This window comes from Lithobates pipiens, unplaced genomic scaffold (assembly GCF_037356315.1).
Source record: "Lithobates pipiens isolate NorthernLeopardFrog02 unplaced genomic scaffold, aLitPip1_a1.2 Scaffold_8, whole genome shotgun sequence".
In the NCBI taxonomy this organism is placed as follows: Eukaryota; Metazoa; Chordata; class Amphibia; order Anura; family Ranidae; genus Lithobates; species Lithobates pipiens.
In genome coordinates, this window is record NW_027507903.1 from 649,726,469 (window position 1) to 649,743,704 (window position 17,236).

The following is a 17,236-nucleotide window of genomic DNA, read 5'->3' on the forward strand; positions in this document are numbered from 1 at the left end:
CATCATGCCGAAGACTTGGTAGAGTGGATGACCAAGCCCTCTTCATCCTCCTCATCCTCTCTCACCTCAGGGTACTAGCAAAGCAGCTGCCAACGCATCCCCTTCCCTCGTCTCAATGTCATCATCAGTAACTCCTTCCCTAGACCCACCATGTCCTCCTGAGGAGTCCCCCGAACTGTTTGAGCACAGTGTTGGGTACATGCGCCAGGAGGATGCCAAGTGTTTTGAAGGCTCTGATGATGATACCCAGCTAGAGGAAGGCAGTAGCGTGAGCGCAGAGAGAGGGGATGATCAAGAAGGACAGCAATCTGGCAGTCATGTTCCACCAGCTGCAGTATACTGCCAGGTTTGCTTCAGTGATGAAGAGGGAGGGGATGATGAGGTCACTGACTCCATGTGGGTTTCTGATAGGAGAGAGGAGGAGGAGGCACATCTCCAACGAGGCAGGATGCCCTCCGGGTGCCAGATTAGGGACAGCACAATGACTGAATCACACTGCAGAGCTCCGCCTGTGAAGGGCACTGCCTCTGCGCATTATTCCAAAGTTCTTTGGTGTGGGCCTTTTTTGAGACAAGTTCATCAGATCGCTTTGCTGCTATTTGCAACATATGTCTCAAGCGTATCTCGCATGGCGAAAACATCAGCCACTTGGGCACCACATGCTTGACCAGATATATGTTGACCTGCCATGCAGCTTGTTGGCAAGTGTACCTTAAAGACCCATACCAAAGAACAAAGCGGACCTCTCCTTGCTCCTCATCAGCTGGGATCTCCAACCCCACTAGACCTTCAGTCCTCTCTGAAACCTGCACTGAGAGGAATAAAGGTGTAGAATTAGGTGTGTCACAGCCAAGTACTTGCGGGCACTCCACGTCCGATTGTAGCAGGCAAATTTCCCTTCCCCAGCTGCTGGAACGTCGAAAGAAGTTCACTCCCAGCCATCCACATGCCCAGCGGTTGAATGCTAGCTTGGCTAAATTGCTAGCAGTTCAACTGTTGCCTTTTCAGTTGGTAGACTCGGCCCCCTTCCGTGAGTTTGTGCAATGTGTGGTTTCTCAGTGGCAGGTCCCCAAATGCCACGGAAGGCGATTCCGGCTCTCTACTGGCATGTGGAAGGCAATGTCCTTGCCTCGCTGGACAGGGTGGTCAGCGGTAAGGTGCATATTACCGCTGACTCATGGTCCAGCAGGCATGGACAGGGACATTACCTGTCTTTCACGGCCCATTGGGTCACTCTTTTGGCAGCTGGGAAGGATGCAGGACAAGGTGCAGTAGTGTTGTAGGTTGTTTCGCCACCACGCCTCCAAAATACTACTACTGGTTGTGACATACCTCTCTTCCACCCCCTCCTCTTCTTCTTCCTCCATGGCCTCTTCCAGTGCTCTGTCCTCGGAACCAGCGGTGCTCCGTAAGCGTTCAAGGGGCTATGCAAGTAGGCAGGCAAAAAGATGCCATGCTGTGCTTGTGCTGGTTTGTTTGGGGGACAGGAGCCACAATGGGGCAGATATTTTGTCAGCTCTGCAGGGGCAGGCCGAGAAGTGGTGGACACCACGCCAGCTTAAGCCAGGAATGGTGGTTTGCGACAATGGCACCAACCTCCTCTCTGCCCTCCGACAGGGACAACTGACCCATGGGCCCTGTGTGGAAAACGTCCTTAACCTGGTGGTGCAGCGGTTCTTGGGCAGGTACCCGGGCTTACAGGATGTCCTGAGGCAGGCCAGGAAAGTCTGTGTGCATTTCTGCCGATCGTTTAATACCAGTGCTCGGCTGGCTGAGCTCCAAAAGGAGTTGAACCTGCCCAAGAACCGCCTTATATGTGACATGCCCACCAGGTGGAACTCAACGTTGGCCATGCTGCAGCGGCTGAACACGCAGCAGAGGGCCATCAATGAGTACCTGTGCGACTATGGCACCAGGACAGGGTCAGAGAAGCTTGCTTTTTTCTCACCACACCAGTGGGGCATGATCAGGAATGCATGCACTGTCCTGTCACTGTTTGAGGAGGCCAAAAGGATGGTGAGCAGTGACAGTGCATGCATCAGTGACACTGTACCTCTTGTCCACCTGTTGGAGCATACGCTGCATAGAATAATGGACAGGGCACTTGAGGCAGAACAGAGGCAGGAAGAGGAGGACTTCCTTGCCTCTCAAGGCCCCCTTTATCCAGACAGTGTTCCTGCTGCCCCACCTATCACACAGGAAGAGGAGGAGGAGGAGGAGGATTGTGTCAGCATGGAGGTTGAGCCTGGCACTCAGCATTGGCAGCAGCAGTCTTTTAGGTATGATTTACAGTCCCAAGAAACCCGTGGACTTCTACGCGGCTGGGAGGAGGTGGCTGCAGATCATGTTGTCCTTAGTGACCCAGAGGACTCCGTACTGAATGCCTCAGCTAACCTACGCTACATGGCCTCCCTGATCCTGCAAAGCCTGCGGAAGGATCCTCGTATCCTTTGGATCAAGGAGAGGGACCATTACTGGCTAGCCACTCTCCTTGATCCACGGTACAAGGGTAAGGTTGCAGACCTTATCTTGCTGTCGCAGAGGGAGCAGAGGATGAAACATCTCCAGGAGTAGGGATGAGCTTCGTGTTCGAGTCGAACATACGTTCGACTCGAACATCGGCTGCTCACCCGTTCGGCGAATTCCAAACATTATGGGCCGTTAGCGCCAAATTCGTGTGGCGCTCCCGGCCCACAATTCACTGTGCCATCGCAGTGCATTGCTGGCTCATGATTGGCCAAGCATGCACTGTGACCCCGCATGCTTGGCCAATCACAGCGCCGGCAGCGAGGAGAGCCATGATTGGCCACAGGCAGGATGCCTATGGCCAATCATAGCTCAGGCTGTGTAGTACACGCCCCACACTATATAAGGCCGCCAGCGCGGCGTCCTTGTGTAGTGTGTTGGCGTCTGTAGGAGTCAGTGGGTGTTCTGTGTACCTTCAAAACAGTATACACCGATCGTTATCGGCCAATTTTTCGTTCTTGCTCTTCTGTAGTGGTTGTTGTCTGCGTGCTCTGAACCCAGTATACACTGCTATATCCATCTATATAGCTAGCTATCTTGCTCGTTTTAAATAGAGCTTGCAGTCAGTGGTAGGAGATTGTGCGTGCTGTCTGCATGATCTGAACCCAGTATACACCGCTATATCCATCTAGATAGCTAGCTATCTTGCTCGTTTTAAATAGAGCTTGCAGTCAGTGGTAGGAGATTGTGCGTGCTGTCTGCGTGCTCTGAACCCATTATACACCGTTATATCCACCTACATAGCTCTTCTCTAATTGAGCCATCTGCCATCTGCAGGAGTTAGTGATTGTTGTGTGTGCCTCCAGCACAATATACACTACTCAATTGCTGGTTTTCCCAACTCCCTTCAGGCCATTACCATGTCTGGAAGGCCAGCAAGGAGAGGCAGACAGGCGTGAGCCGATAAAAGAGGGCAAGCAGGCTCTGTGTCTAGAGACAACAGTGCTGGTCGTGGACGCGGTGCATCGTCATCATCAGCACGTGACCATGGGACACGCTTGTCCTTCTTTTCGGCAGCTGGACATGTTGAGCCGCAACATGCCGATGACTTGGTAGAGTGGATGACCAAGCCCTCTTCATCCTCCTCATCCTCTCTCACCTAAGCTCAGGGTACTAGCAAAGCAGCTGCCAACGCATCGTCTTCCCTCCTCTCAATGTCATCATTAGTGACTCCTTCCCTAGACCCACCACGTCCTCCTGAGGAGTTTCCTGAACTCTTTGAGCACAGTGTTAGGTACACACTCCAGGAGGATGCCCAGTGTTTTGTAGGCTCTGATGATACTCAGCTAGAGGAAGGCAGTAGCGTGAATGCAGAGAGAGGGGATGCTCAAGAATGTTCCACAAGCTGCAGCATACTGCCAGGTTTGTTCCAGCGATGAAGAGGGAGGGGATGATGAGGGCACTGACTCCACGTGGGTGCCTGGTAGGAGAGAGGAGGAGAAGGAGGAGGAGGCACATGTCCAACGAGGCAGGATGCCCTCCAGGGGCCAGCTTAGGGGCAGCACACCGACTGAATCACACCGCAGAGCTCTGCCTGTGCAGGGCGTTGCCTCTGCACGTTATTCTAAAAGTTCTTTGGTGTGGGCCTTTTTTGAGATGAGTGCATCAGATCGCACCGCTATTTGCAACATATGTCTCAAGCGTATCTCGCGTGGCCAAAACATCAGCCGCTTGGGCACCACATGCTTGACCAGACATATGTTGACCTGCCATGCAGCTCGTTGGCAAGCGTACCTCAAAGACCCACACCAAAGAACAAAGCGGACCTCTCCTTGCTCCTCATCAGCTGGGATCTCCAACCCCACTAGACCTTCAATCCTCTCAGAAACCTGCTCTGAGAGGAATGAAGGTGTAGAATTAGGTGTGTCACAGCCAAGTGCTTGCGGGCACTCTGCTAGCAGTACACCCACGTCCGATTATAGCAGGCAAATGTCCCTGCCCCAGCTGCTGGACCGGCAAAAGAATTTCTCTCCCAGCCATCCACATGCCCAGCGGTTGAATGCTAGCTTGGCTAAATTGCTAGCACTTCAACTGCTGCCTTTTCAGTTGGTAGACTCGGTCCCCTTCCGTGAGTTTGTACAATGTGCGGTTCCTCAGTGCCAGGTACCCAAACGCCACTTTTTCTCACAGAAGGCGATTCCGGCTCTCTACCGGCATCTGGAAGGCAATGTCCTTGCCTCGCTGGACAGGGCGGTCAGCGGTAAGGTGTATATTACCGCTGACTCATGGTCCAGCAGGCATGGACAGGGACGTTACCTGTCTTTCACGGCCCATTGGGTCACTCTTCTGGCAGCTGGGAAGGATGCAGGACAAGGTGCAGTAGTGTTGGAGGTTGTTCCGCCACCACGCCTCCAAAATGCTACTATTGGTTGTGACACACCTCTCTCCTCCACCCCTCCTCTTCTTCTTCCTCCATGGCCTCTTCCAGTGCTCTGTCCTCAGAACCAGCGGTGCTCCGTAGGCGTTCCAGGGACTACGCAAGTACGCAGGCAAAACAATGCCATGCTGTGCTTGCGCTGGTTTGTTTGGGGGACAGGAGCCACACTGGGGCGGATGTTTTGTCAGCTCTGCAGGGGCAGGCCGAGAGGTGGTTGATGCCACCCCAGCTTAAACCAGGAATGGTGGTTTGCGACAATGGCACCAACCTCCTTTCCACCCTCCAACAGGGACAACTGACCCATGTGCCCTGTGTAGCTTACGTCCTTAACCTGGTGGTGCAGCGGTTCTTGGGCAGGTACCCGAGCTTACACGATGTCCTGAAGCAGGCCAGGAAAGTCTGTGTGCATTTTTTGAACAGTGGTAGAATTTTTCTACCACTGTTCAACAATGGCATGTAATTACAATTATTGATATAATCGTTCACAGCAGGGCGCTCCAGCGCCCACCAAGAGTCACTTTGAGGGCTTACAATGTTGTGGCAAAACCAACACCTTGTTCCACCATTTCTGCAGAGCATATAGGGCAGGCCCCTACTTTCACACATCCAACTTACAAATATCTCCAACTTACAAATGGAAGGAGACAACAGCAAGTGAGATGAAAAAAGACGGACGGCAAAACAAATTATACAGGTGTGATAACCCTTCCCTATGTTTTCCAAAAAGCTTAAAAATAGTTTTTTTGACTGGAGCTACACTTTAAAAATGTACCAGTTGAAAATTACAAACAGATTCTACTTAACACAACAAATCTACACAGTCCCTGTCTTGTTTTCACCGCCTGTATACTGCTGTTCTGAGTATTTAGGGCCTGGGGGCCATACGTATTTCCTTTTTTTAATATGGGTACGGGGTTTCCCCTTAATATCCGTACAAGACCCAAAGGGGCTGGTAATGGGCAGGGAGGGCTACCCATGCCATTTTTCTCAATGATTTTCAACCATATTGCAGGAACCAGATATGACATTAAAACCGCAAGCAGTTTTATTATGGTATGTTCTCCCCTGTAATTTTTCTTTTCTCTTTCTTTCGCTCCCCCAATGCTGTACTGAAGTGTCTGACGTGTAATGTTTCACTTTATACTAATAAAAAGTTATTTGACAAAAAAAAAACGCAAGCAGTTTTAAATGACGTTATTTCCATTAAATGTCATTTTGTGCAGGGACTGTTCTAAACACGGGAAACACGTGGCACTTCACAGGCATACTATAGACACCCCCCAGGCACGATATTTAAAGGAATATTTCACTTTTTTTCACTTTAATCGTCATTAAAATCAGTGCTCCCGCCAAAACGGCCATTTTTAAAAACATTTTAGGCATTGACCCATGTCCCCAGGGGCAGGAGCCAGGTCCCCAAACCCTTTTTAGGACAGTATCTTGCATATTAGCCGTTAAAATTAGCACTTTTAATTGCGAACGTTCGAGTCCCATAGACTTCAATGGGGTTCTAACGTTCGTACGAATTTGGGGTCGGTTCGAAAGTTCTGGTGCGAACCGAACCGGGGGGTGTTCAGCTCATCCCTATCCAAGAGGCCTTGCAGAAAGATCTGTGCAATGCGTTCCCAGAGACTGGGAGGTTACAAACTCCTGGTCCTGGACAATGTGTTGCTGAGGCTTCAGTCAGTCACAGAAGGAGCAGTGGAGAAGGTGGCCATCTGACCGATGCGTTCAGACAATTTTTTAGTCCGCAGCCCCAAGGTATGATCGGTTCCAGCAACCATCGCCAGCGTCTAATTTACATGGTGCAGGAATACCTAGGGGCAAGGTCAGACTTGGACACCTTTCCCACCGAAAATCCTCTGGCTTACTGGGTCTTGAGGATGGATCACTGGCCAGAGCTTGCACAGTATGCAATTGAGCAACTGGCCTGTCCTGTATCCAGCTGTCACGTACCTAATGGTTTTGAGCCCGAATTGCAGAGGAGGGCCTCCCTTACGGCTCCCACTACCGGTTCCCTGGTAAGGTAACAGGAGACACAGGAGTAAGGAGGGGCACGGGTGCCTGGCAGGATCAACAGACCGGAAGGGATGAACAGACTGGGTCAGTTCCACAGACAGGAACAGCTTGACCGACAGGATCAACTCAGTAGACTGGATCAGCTCAGCAAACTGGATCAGCTTAGCAGACTGGAACAGCTTGGCAGGTAGGATCAGCTCAGCAAACTGGATCAGCTCAGCAAACTGGATCAGCTCAGCAAACTGGATCAGCTCAGCAAACTGGGTCAGCTTAGCAGATAGGATCAGCTCAGCAAACTGAATCAGCTTAGCAGACTGGATCGTCAAACAGGCCGGGCTAGGTACCAGGCTGGAAGCGAGGTACAAGGGAGTAGGTAAGAGAGTAGTCACAGACAGGCCAAGGTCATGTATCAGGCTGGCAGCAAGGTACAAGGGAGCAGGCAGGAGAGTATTTACAGACAGGCCAGGGTCGGGTCCAGGCAGATAACAGGTAGGTCAAAGGGAAGCCGGGTCTAAATCACAGGTAAGTACTTCAGATCAGGTTCCAGGGCACACAACGCTGTAGAGCAGACAGCGGGGACCATTTATGACAGACTGGCTTAAATAGCCTGTCTGGTGCCAACAGGGGCGCACGCACGTGCGCACCCGCGTTCACGTGCGCACCCGCGTTCACGCGCGATGGCGCCCGCGACCCAGATGGCCTAGGGTGCAGATTTCTGGCAGGATCTCCATGACATTGCCCGCTCCCAAGCGGCAGCCTCCGGATGCCCCTTCGGGCAAATTTCTCAGGATGGGCCCTCTTGAAAGATTGAACCAGACTCTTAGCGTGGATGTTGTTCTCGGGCTCCCAAGAATTTTCTTCGGGACCATACCCCTTCCATTTAATTAAGAACTGGTTCTGGTTCCTTTTTCTTCTGTAGTTTAGGATAGCTGCCACTTCAAATTCTTCCTCACTGTCTACTAAGACCGGATCAGGAGGAGTGGTACTTTGGTTAGGAAATGGGTTGGGAACGGAAGGTTTCAACAGGGACACATGGAATACCGGGTGGACTTTTAAGTCTGGGAGTTCCAATTCAAAGGCTACTTCATTAATCTTCCTTCTAACTGGGAAAGGTCCTAAGAACTTGGGACCCAGTTTCCTTGAAGATCATGCCATCTTCAAGTTCACCGTGGATAACCACACCAAATCACCGGGTACCAGTATCAATTCCCCTCGTCTCTTCTTGTCGAAGGTTGTCTTGTTGTGCTCTTGAGTTCTAGTCATGGTTTCTTGCAGAAGTTGGTTATTGGTTGAGAAGAAATCCATCTTTTCCTGAACTGCTGGAACTGTGCATTTGGGAAGGGAGTTGGGTAGAAACGAAGGGTGGAAGCCGTAATTAGCGAAAAAAGGGCATCTGCTCGGTGGCGGAGTGGATAGAATTGTTGTAGGCGAATTCGGCTACTGGAAGCAGGGAGATCCAATCATCCTGTGCAAAAGAGGAGAAACAGCGTAGGTATTGTTCAAGGGTTTGGTTTGTCCTCTCAGTTTGCCTGTTGGACTGAGGGTGGTAGGCGGATGAAAAAGACAATTCAATATCCAAAGCCTTGCAGAAGGACTTCCAGAATCGAGAGGTGAACTGCACCCCTCGATCTGAAACTATATTGGCTGGTACCCCATGGAGCCTGATGATTTCCTTGATGAATACCTGTGCCGTTTCAGGGGCTGAGGGGGTGCCCTTCATGGGAATGAATTGTGTTATCTTCGACAGATGATCAACTATCACAAAGATAGTGTTATGATCCTCTCCCGGGGGCAGTTCAACAATGAAGTCCAGTGACAGCATTCTCCATGGCCTGTCCGGAACAGGCAGGGGTTTGAGTATGCCCCAGGCCTTAGTCCTACGGCTCTTATTCCTAGTGCAGGTATCCACAAACTTCTTACAGTCCTCCCGCAACTGAGGCCACCAAAAGGTATGTTGTACCAAGTCGGTGGTCTTGGTGATGCCAAAGTGCCCGGCGAGTGCGTGGTCATGACATAGCTCTAAAACGGTTACCCGCAGGCCCTCGGGAATGTAGATCTTGTCTTTGTGCCACAGTAACCCATCTCTGGCTTGTAGTTCTGGTTCAGAAGAAAGTATTTGCCCCACGGAGGCCTGTCTGAGTCGGGAAAGAAGGTCTTCCTGAAGCAGAAGGAAATTCCCAGGAGCGAGAATGGTATCTGGAGGAGAAATTTCTTGGGACTTGTGGAACATCCGTGAAGGCATTTGGCTTTACATTCTTAGAACCTGGGCGATAAGTTAAATGGAAGGTGAACCGGGAGAAAAAGAGCGCCCACCTGGCTTGTCTCGGCTTCAGTCTTTTTGCGGATCTCAAATACTCCAGGTACTTGTGGTCGGTGAATATTAAGATTGGGTGAGAAGCTCCTTCCAGTAAATAGCACCATTCTTCCAATGCAGATTTAATTGCTAACAATTCACGATCTCCTAAGTCATATTTCTTCTTGACTGCTGATAGCTTGCGTGAGAAGAAAGCTACAGGATGGACCAGGGCCCTGGCTCCTTGTCTTTGGCACAATATTGCCCCCACGGCAATTTCAGATGCATCCACTAGAACAAATGGCAGGGAGGAATCCAGATGTCTTAAGGCAGGAGCAGAGGTGAAGAGTCCCTTGAGGATTTCAAAAGCTTCTTGGGCTTAAGGGGTCCAACAGAAATGGGTCCCTTGTTTTGTTAGCTGCGTGATTGGTGCAACAAAAGCCGAGAACCCTTTGATGAATTTGCGATAAAAGTTGGCGAACCCGATGAAGCGTTGGATTCCTTTCCTGTCCGCAGGAGTTGGCCAATCCAGAATCGCAGAGATCTTCTGGGGGTCCATCTTTATACCTTTGCTGGAAATGATCAAGCCCAAGAATGGTATACTTTCCTGCTCAAATTGGCACTTGTCGGCTTTTGCATATAGACCGTGTTGTCGGAGCCGGCCCAACACACTCTTGACATGCCTGCGATGGGATTCGAGGGAAGAAGAAAAGATTAAAATGTCATCTAAATAAACAACAGCAAATAAGTCCAGAAAGTCCCGGAGCCTTCATGAAGAAGTCCATTGGACGAAACATGTCGGGGGCGTGGCTATAGGGCGACCAGCTTACACAGTTACTGATTAGAAAGAAGGCAGAGGAAGGGGAACACACAGGTTGAAGGACTGGATATCACTATTTTGGCGCTGGTTTCAAATCGAGTTGTCTGCTGTCAGGTACCACACAGATTCCTTGCATAGAGACAGTGCGTTGTGATATGAATTCAGCTTGCTTCCAGTGTACTCACCAATGCCCATGAGAGAAGAATCTTTGAATTGACCAGTGGATTGTCTTTTTGAAGTGCCTGTTTTTTATTGGATCCATGTGAGTGTGATTTTAATTGAACGTTTTATTGAGATTACCGTATATACTCGAGTATAGGCCGACCCGAGTATAAGCCGAGGCCCCCAATTTACCCCCAAAAAACTGGGAAACCTATTGACTCGTGTATAAGCCGAGGGTGAGATATGCCTGTCCATCCCTGTGTGTGTGTCCATCCATCCATCCATCCCTGTGTGTGTGTGTGTCCATCCATCCCTGTGTGTGTGTGTCCATCCATCCATCCATCCATCCCTGTGTGTGTGTCCATCCATCCATCCATCCCTGTGTGTGTGTGTGTCCATCCATCCATCCATCCCTGTGTGTGTGTCCATCCATCCATCCATCCCTGTGTGTGTGTGTGTCCATCCGTGTGTGTGTGTGTGTGTGTGTGTGTGTGTGTGTGTGTGTGGCCTTGTGTGTCCAGCCTACCTGTGTCCTGAGCCTCCGTCCGGTCCCGAGCCTCCGTCCGGTCCCGTCCCGTCCCGAGCCTCCGTCCGGTCCCGTCCCGTCCCGAGCCTCCGTCCGGTCCCGTCCCGAGCCTCCGTCCGGTCCGGTCCCGTCCCGTCCAGAGACTCCGTCCGGTCCCGTCCCGTCCCGAGCCGAGCCTCCGTCCGGTCCCGTCCCAGGATCACCGCTCTTCGTCGGCGCCCATTCCCCTGTTCAAATGCCGCGCCTCCCTGTCTGTGATAGGCGGAACACAATTTCCCAGCAGCCTGTGTTCCGCCTATCACGGACATCGTCTCATCCTCGTCCGTAGTACGAGGATGAGACGATGTCGGTGATAGGCGGAACACAGGCTGCTGGGAAATTCAGTGTTCCGCCTATCACAGGCGAAGGCGGAGCCGGAGGCGCGGCTTTTGAATTATAGAATGGCCGCTGTCTGTCTGCTCGACACGCTGATCGAGCAGGCAGACAGCGATGACTCGAGTATAAGCCGAGGGGGGCACTTTCAGCCTCAAAAAAGAGGCTGAAAATCTCGGCTTATACTCGAGTATATACGGTAAATAGTTTTACATTATTGCACTATGGGAAGTTTCTTTTGTCTCCCTGAGGTAACTCTGAGATATTAAGTGATTAACCTCTACCTGCGATGTTGTCATAAGAAGTGGCTTGGAGAAATAATCATCATCTGTATACATTATAAGCGTTGTTTGCCCGACACGAGAGTGCTGGGCAATACTTCTGGTGAGTGCTTTGAACAAGGGGGGCACGACCACTAAGGGTGCGGTGAAGGATTTGCAGCTGATGGACATTTGTTTAGAAGTTGTTCCCTTTTTTTGAACTATTGTCATCTTCACGATTATTACTCTTCAATAATTGGATTGGATTGAAGACCTTTCTAATGCACTTTGGAACTGCACATTTTCATTAGAGCACTTTCTGTTATTGTGTATGTTTCTTTTTCATCTTTTGTCACATATTCACTGCATCATTCTTGTGCGATTTATGCATGTATTTATTATAATATATTTTTTTGTATTTTTTAGTGTCACATTATCACGATATATTTATTTTATTGTTGATTATATTGATGCACAGTTATTTATTATTTTTATGTTGGTGTTTTGGGGATTTTAGCACACTGCTGTCTAGCAGTGTGTAGTCTTTATAGCGCCACTAGGTGTTTTGAGAATTTCAAGTGGTAGATCTGCTTTTTTTCACCTTTTGATAGATTCATTTAGTTTTTTAAGTGGCAGCTGGGAGGAGGGGGAGTTTGAGCGCTGTGATGATATACTAATTGGGAGGTCATTAATAGTGTATCTTGAACGGTTCTTTATTGTAATGTTATTCAATTTGCGGTAGTCCACACAGGGTCAGGGGGTGTAGTCTGTCTTCTCGACGAAGAAAATACCCGCGCCTGCTGGGGACGTGAACGGGCGAATGAACCCTTTCTTCAGGTTTTCATCGATAAATTCTTTTAGCTTCCCTTGCTCTACCTCTGTCAGGGGAAAAATCCTTCCAAACAGGATTTCGGCTCCAGGGAGCAGTTCAATGGGGCAGTCATAGGCTCAGTGGGGTGGAAGCACCTCTGCCTTTTGTTTACTGAAGACGTTGAGGAACTCGTGATAAGCTTCAGGAATGGCCTGACGTAATTCGACTTCCGAGTCTAGATGTAACAAGGAGGATGGTCTCAGAGGGTCGGGAGAACTACAGAACTTCTGGCAGTAAGGTGAAGAGAAAGTAATTTCCCCCTTGGCCCAGTTAATGGCAGGATTGTGGGCCTGCAGCCATGGCATATCAAGTATTACGGGAAAGAGTGGAGAGGAAATTATGTCCATACAAAGGAATTCTCGGTGAGAACCGGAGATACCAGTAGGTAGTGGGGCAGTCTCTTGAACTACAGGGCCAGATTTGATAGCAGACCCGTCGGCCAGATGAATAGAGAGTCCACGGGTCTTAGGCAGGAGGGGGATCTGGTGTTTGGCAGCAAAAGATGAATCCATAAAACAGCTGCATGCCCCGGAATCAGTAATGGCGGGTGTCTGTAAAGTCTTTCCTGGGAGCTGAAAGGAGACAGAAAGGGCAAGGTGAGATGAAATCTTGGTTAGAGGATCTGTGTAACCAGAAGGCATGGGTGGGCACTTACGGAGCTTTACAGGGCAGTTCCTGATGTAATGTCCAGATTCCCCACAATAGAGACACAGATTATTATTCCGACGTCGTTGACATTCTTCAAGGGTAAGAGACGGCCACAAGACCCCAAGTTGCATGGGTTCAGGTGCATCAGAAGTGGATGCTGGTCGGGCGGCTTGTGCTGGGTGTAGATGGCTTGGAACTCTTGGAAGCATCCAGGTTGGACGAGAGAAACCTGTGGCCCTCTCAGCCCTCCATTTCCTCAGGCGTTGAGTGATCTGTATAGCTAAGTCTATCAGTGCATTTAAAGTCTATGGAACACCGACTCTAGCGAGTTCGTCTTTCAGGGAATCAGAGAGTCCCATGCGGAACTGATGACGAAGGGCAGCACCATTCCAGTTCGTATCCACACCCCATCTCCTGAACTCAGCCACATAGTCCTCCACCGCTCTACGTCCCTGCTGGAGGGTCCGCAAGGCGGTTTCTGCAGTCGCTGAGAGTTGAGGGTCTTCGTACAATTGAGCCATTGTGTCAAAGAAGGTGGTGAGATTGGTTAAGGCTGTATCCTTCTGTTCTAAGAGGCGGTGAGCCCAAGTCTGGGGGTCCCCGGTAAGTAAGGACACCACAAAGCCCACCTTGGTGGCTTCCAAAGAAAAGGTCCATGGTTGGATGTCGAAATACAGTTCGCAAGAGTTGCGGAAGGCCCTGAAGCTGCTGCAGTCCCCGGAAAATCGCTCAGGTGTAGGAACTCTAGGTTCCAGAGGGAGCATCACAACTGTAGGTGCCGGTCCTGCTTCGGCTGAAGGAGCTGATGGATGAGGGGCTCCCAGGGTACCGGAGGGATTGGACAGGGCGAGCACCCATTCTTCCAGTCGGGTGTAGCCTTGCTGGAGATTCTTAACTGCTTCGGTAAGTCCTGCCAGGTGTTGACACGGTTCTTCCATAGTGGAGGCTCCCCGCTTGGGCATAGACATGGCTGTCTGCTACTGTCACGTACCTAATGGTTTTGAGCCCAAATTGCAGAGGAGGGCCTCCCTTACTGCTCCCACTACCGGTTTCCTGGTAAGGTAACAGGAGACACAGGAGTAAGGAGGGGCACGGGTGCCTGGCAGGATCAACACACCGGAAGGGATGAACAGACTGGGTCAGCTCCGCAGACAGGAGCAGCTTGGCTGACAGGATCAGCTCAGCAAACTGGATCAGCTTAGCAGACTGGAACAGCTTGGCAGGTAGGATCAGCTCAGCAAACTGGATCAGCTTAGCAGATAGGATCAGCTCAGCAAACTGGATCAGCTTAGCAGACTGGAACAGCTTGACAGGTAGGATCATCTCAGCAAACTGGATCAGCTTAGCAGATAGGATCAGCTCAGTAAACTGGATCAGCTTAGCAGACTGGATCGTCAAACAGGCCGGGTCATATCAGGCTGGAAGCGAGGTACAAGGGAGCAGGCAGGAGAGTAGTCACAGACATGCCAAGGTCAGGTATCGGGCTGGCAGCAAGGTACAAGGGAGCAGGCAGAAAAGTAGTCACAGACAGGCCGGGGTCGGGTGCAGGCAGATAACAGGTAGGTCACAGACAAGCCGGGTCTAAATCACAGGTAAGTACTTCAGATCAGGTTCTCGGGCACACAATGCTGTAGAGCAGACAGCGGGGACCATCTGTGACAGACAGGCTTAAATAGCCTGTCTGGTGCCAACAGGGTGAGCGCACGCACGCACGTGCGATGGTGCCCGCGGCCACGAGCCAGAGGGCCTGGGGTGCAGATTTCTGGCAGGATCTCCATGACACCAGCGTTCTTTCGGAACGCACCTTCTGGTGGCTTTGTAACCGATCACAGGGTGCGCCTGTCCACAGACTCGATCGACTTACCTTCATAAAGATAAATCAGTCTTGGATCACCACCAACTACCAAATGTAACATCCCTTCAAGACTGCCTATGCTGATGCTGAGTGACTGTCCTGTTATGTTGACTGACTATCCTCTTCCTCCTCAATGATCCCGCTGATATCTTGGAAGTACATTTTTGGTTCTGGGTGATGCCCAATTTTTCAGCCCCTGTTTAACAGGGGTGTGTAATTACAATTTTTGATGCAATGCTTTGAAGCAGGGCTCATTCCTGCACTCCAAATAGAGTATATGGGAGAGGTTGCAGTGTTGTGGCACCAGCACCAGTGCCTAAGGCCCAATTTCTCAGCTCCTGTTTAACAGGGGCATGTCATTACAATTTTTGATGCAATGCTTTGCAGCAGGGCTCATTCCTGCACTCCAACTAGAGTATATGGGAGAGGTTGCAGTGTCGTGGCACCAGTGCCTAAGGCCCCATTTTTCAGCCCCTGTTTAACAGGGGCATGTAATACAATTTTTGATGCAATGCTTTGCAGCAGGGCTCATTCCTGCACTCCAACTAGAGTATATGGGAGAGGTTACAGTGTCGTGGCACCAGCACCAGTGCCTAAGGTCCAATTTTTCAGCCCCTGTTTAACAGGGGCGTGTAATTACAATTTTTGATGCAATGCTTAGCAGCAGGGCTCATTCCTGCACTCCAACTAGAGTATCTGGGAGAAACATCTCCTACTTGCAAACGGAAGGAGACAACAGGAAGTGAGATGAAAAAAGATATATATATATATATATATAGATATATGTATATAGGGCCCGGGGGCCCCACGCCTTTCCTTTTTTTAATATGGGTACGGGGTTCCCCTTAATATTCGTACAAGACCCAAAGGGGCTGGTAATGGGCAGGGGGGGGGGGGGGCTACCCATTCCCTTTTTCTCAATGATTTTTATCCATATTGCCGGAACCAGACATTGCACTAAAACCGCAAGCAGATTTAAATGACAGTTTCTCCGTTAAATGACAATTTGTGCAGGAACTGTTCTAAACAGGGGAAACACATGCCACTTCACAGGCATACTATAGACACCCCCCAGGCATGATATTTAAAATAATATTTCACTTTTTTTTTTCACTTTAATCGTCATTAAAATCAGTGCAATGTGTCCAACTTAATTGCCGACCACCCATGATAAGAGTAAAACACACTGAAATCCAGTTGAGATTCTTCAAACATGCGAGCCGTGTTATATCCACCACAACATATATAGAGATTGACTCCTTACCAGAAGAACATGACCCCCCATAACAGAGGGTCACAAAAGGTGTAAACACGATATGCAGGCTCTCACGCTGTCAGACCATCCCTCTGATTTTATGACTTCCACAGCATGGGATTGGCTCAGTCCTTCACAACTCCTCCCCTCCGTGCAGAGCTCTCCAATCGGTGCAATAGCACATAAAAGATAGGAAAGCTCCACTTTCCAAAAGATAGGAAAGCGCCACAAGAGTGTTTCACTCTTATCACAGGTTTTTAAACTTTATTCATATATTAATTGTGTGGACTATAATTATTTCACTTGTGATAAATAATGGTTTTATGATATTTTTTGGTTTAATTTGTGCCTCTATAGGAGGTATTAATTTAAATTATAATTATTATATCTGGAGGTAAGGTTGCGTATAACATAAGGTGAGGGGTTCAAGAGGAAGTAAACCCTGATGAGTTTACTTCCTCTTTCATTCCCTGCAAAGGTGAAGCATAATGGGCTACTATGCATCGCATAGTAGTCCATTATGTGTCACTTACCTGACACAGGAGCCAGCAATGTCACGGCTGCCCCCTGTAGTCCGGCGCATGTGCCGTAGACAGCAGTGCCTGTCTTTCGGCAAATATCTCCTAAACCGTGTAGGTTTAGGAGATATTTCTTGGACCTACAGGTAAGCCTTAATCTAGGCTTACCTGTAGATCAAAGTGTATTGTAAGGGGAGTAGGGGTTTACAACCGCTTTAAGGTCACTTGATCTTGAGACATGCATGTGATCAGTGTTATCAGAATCTTTTTGTTGCATATGCACAAGATAACATTTGTGATTTATTTGTATATTTATATTAATTTTATAGGTTAGCGCAATTCATTACTTTTTTTATTTTATTTTTTCTGTATAATTGGTGTACAGCAGAGTTGCAGCTTCCAAAAGGTCTTTTTTAGATCTCACCAGAAATATAAATTCCGTAGCGCAATTTTTTCCCCTTTTTTTCTTATTGGAGTTGAATTGTCCTGAATCCCAATCTCAAAGGTAAGATAAGTTTGGGTATGTCTGTTCTCTGTCATTGGATAACATTTCCTATTATTGTTTTCTCTCCTAGATAAGAACATCACCGATGAGCTGTCACGTCTGAGGGAAACTGGTAGGTGGATAAGGAGCTTGTATTGCTGTCTGTCAACCTCTATAAATTATTTCAAAATTGAACATAAAAGTTTTAAAATCCAGATTAGGAGTTGAATTTGGTCTAAATCCAAATATC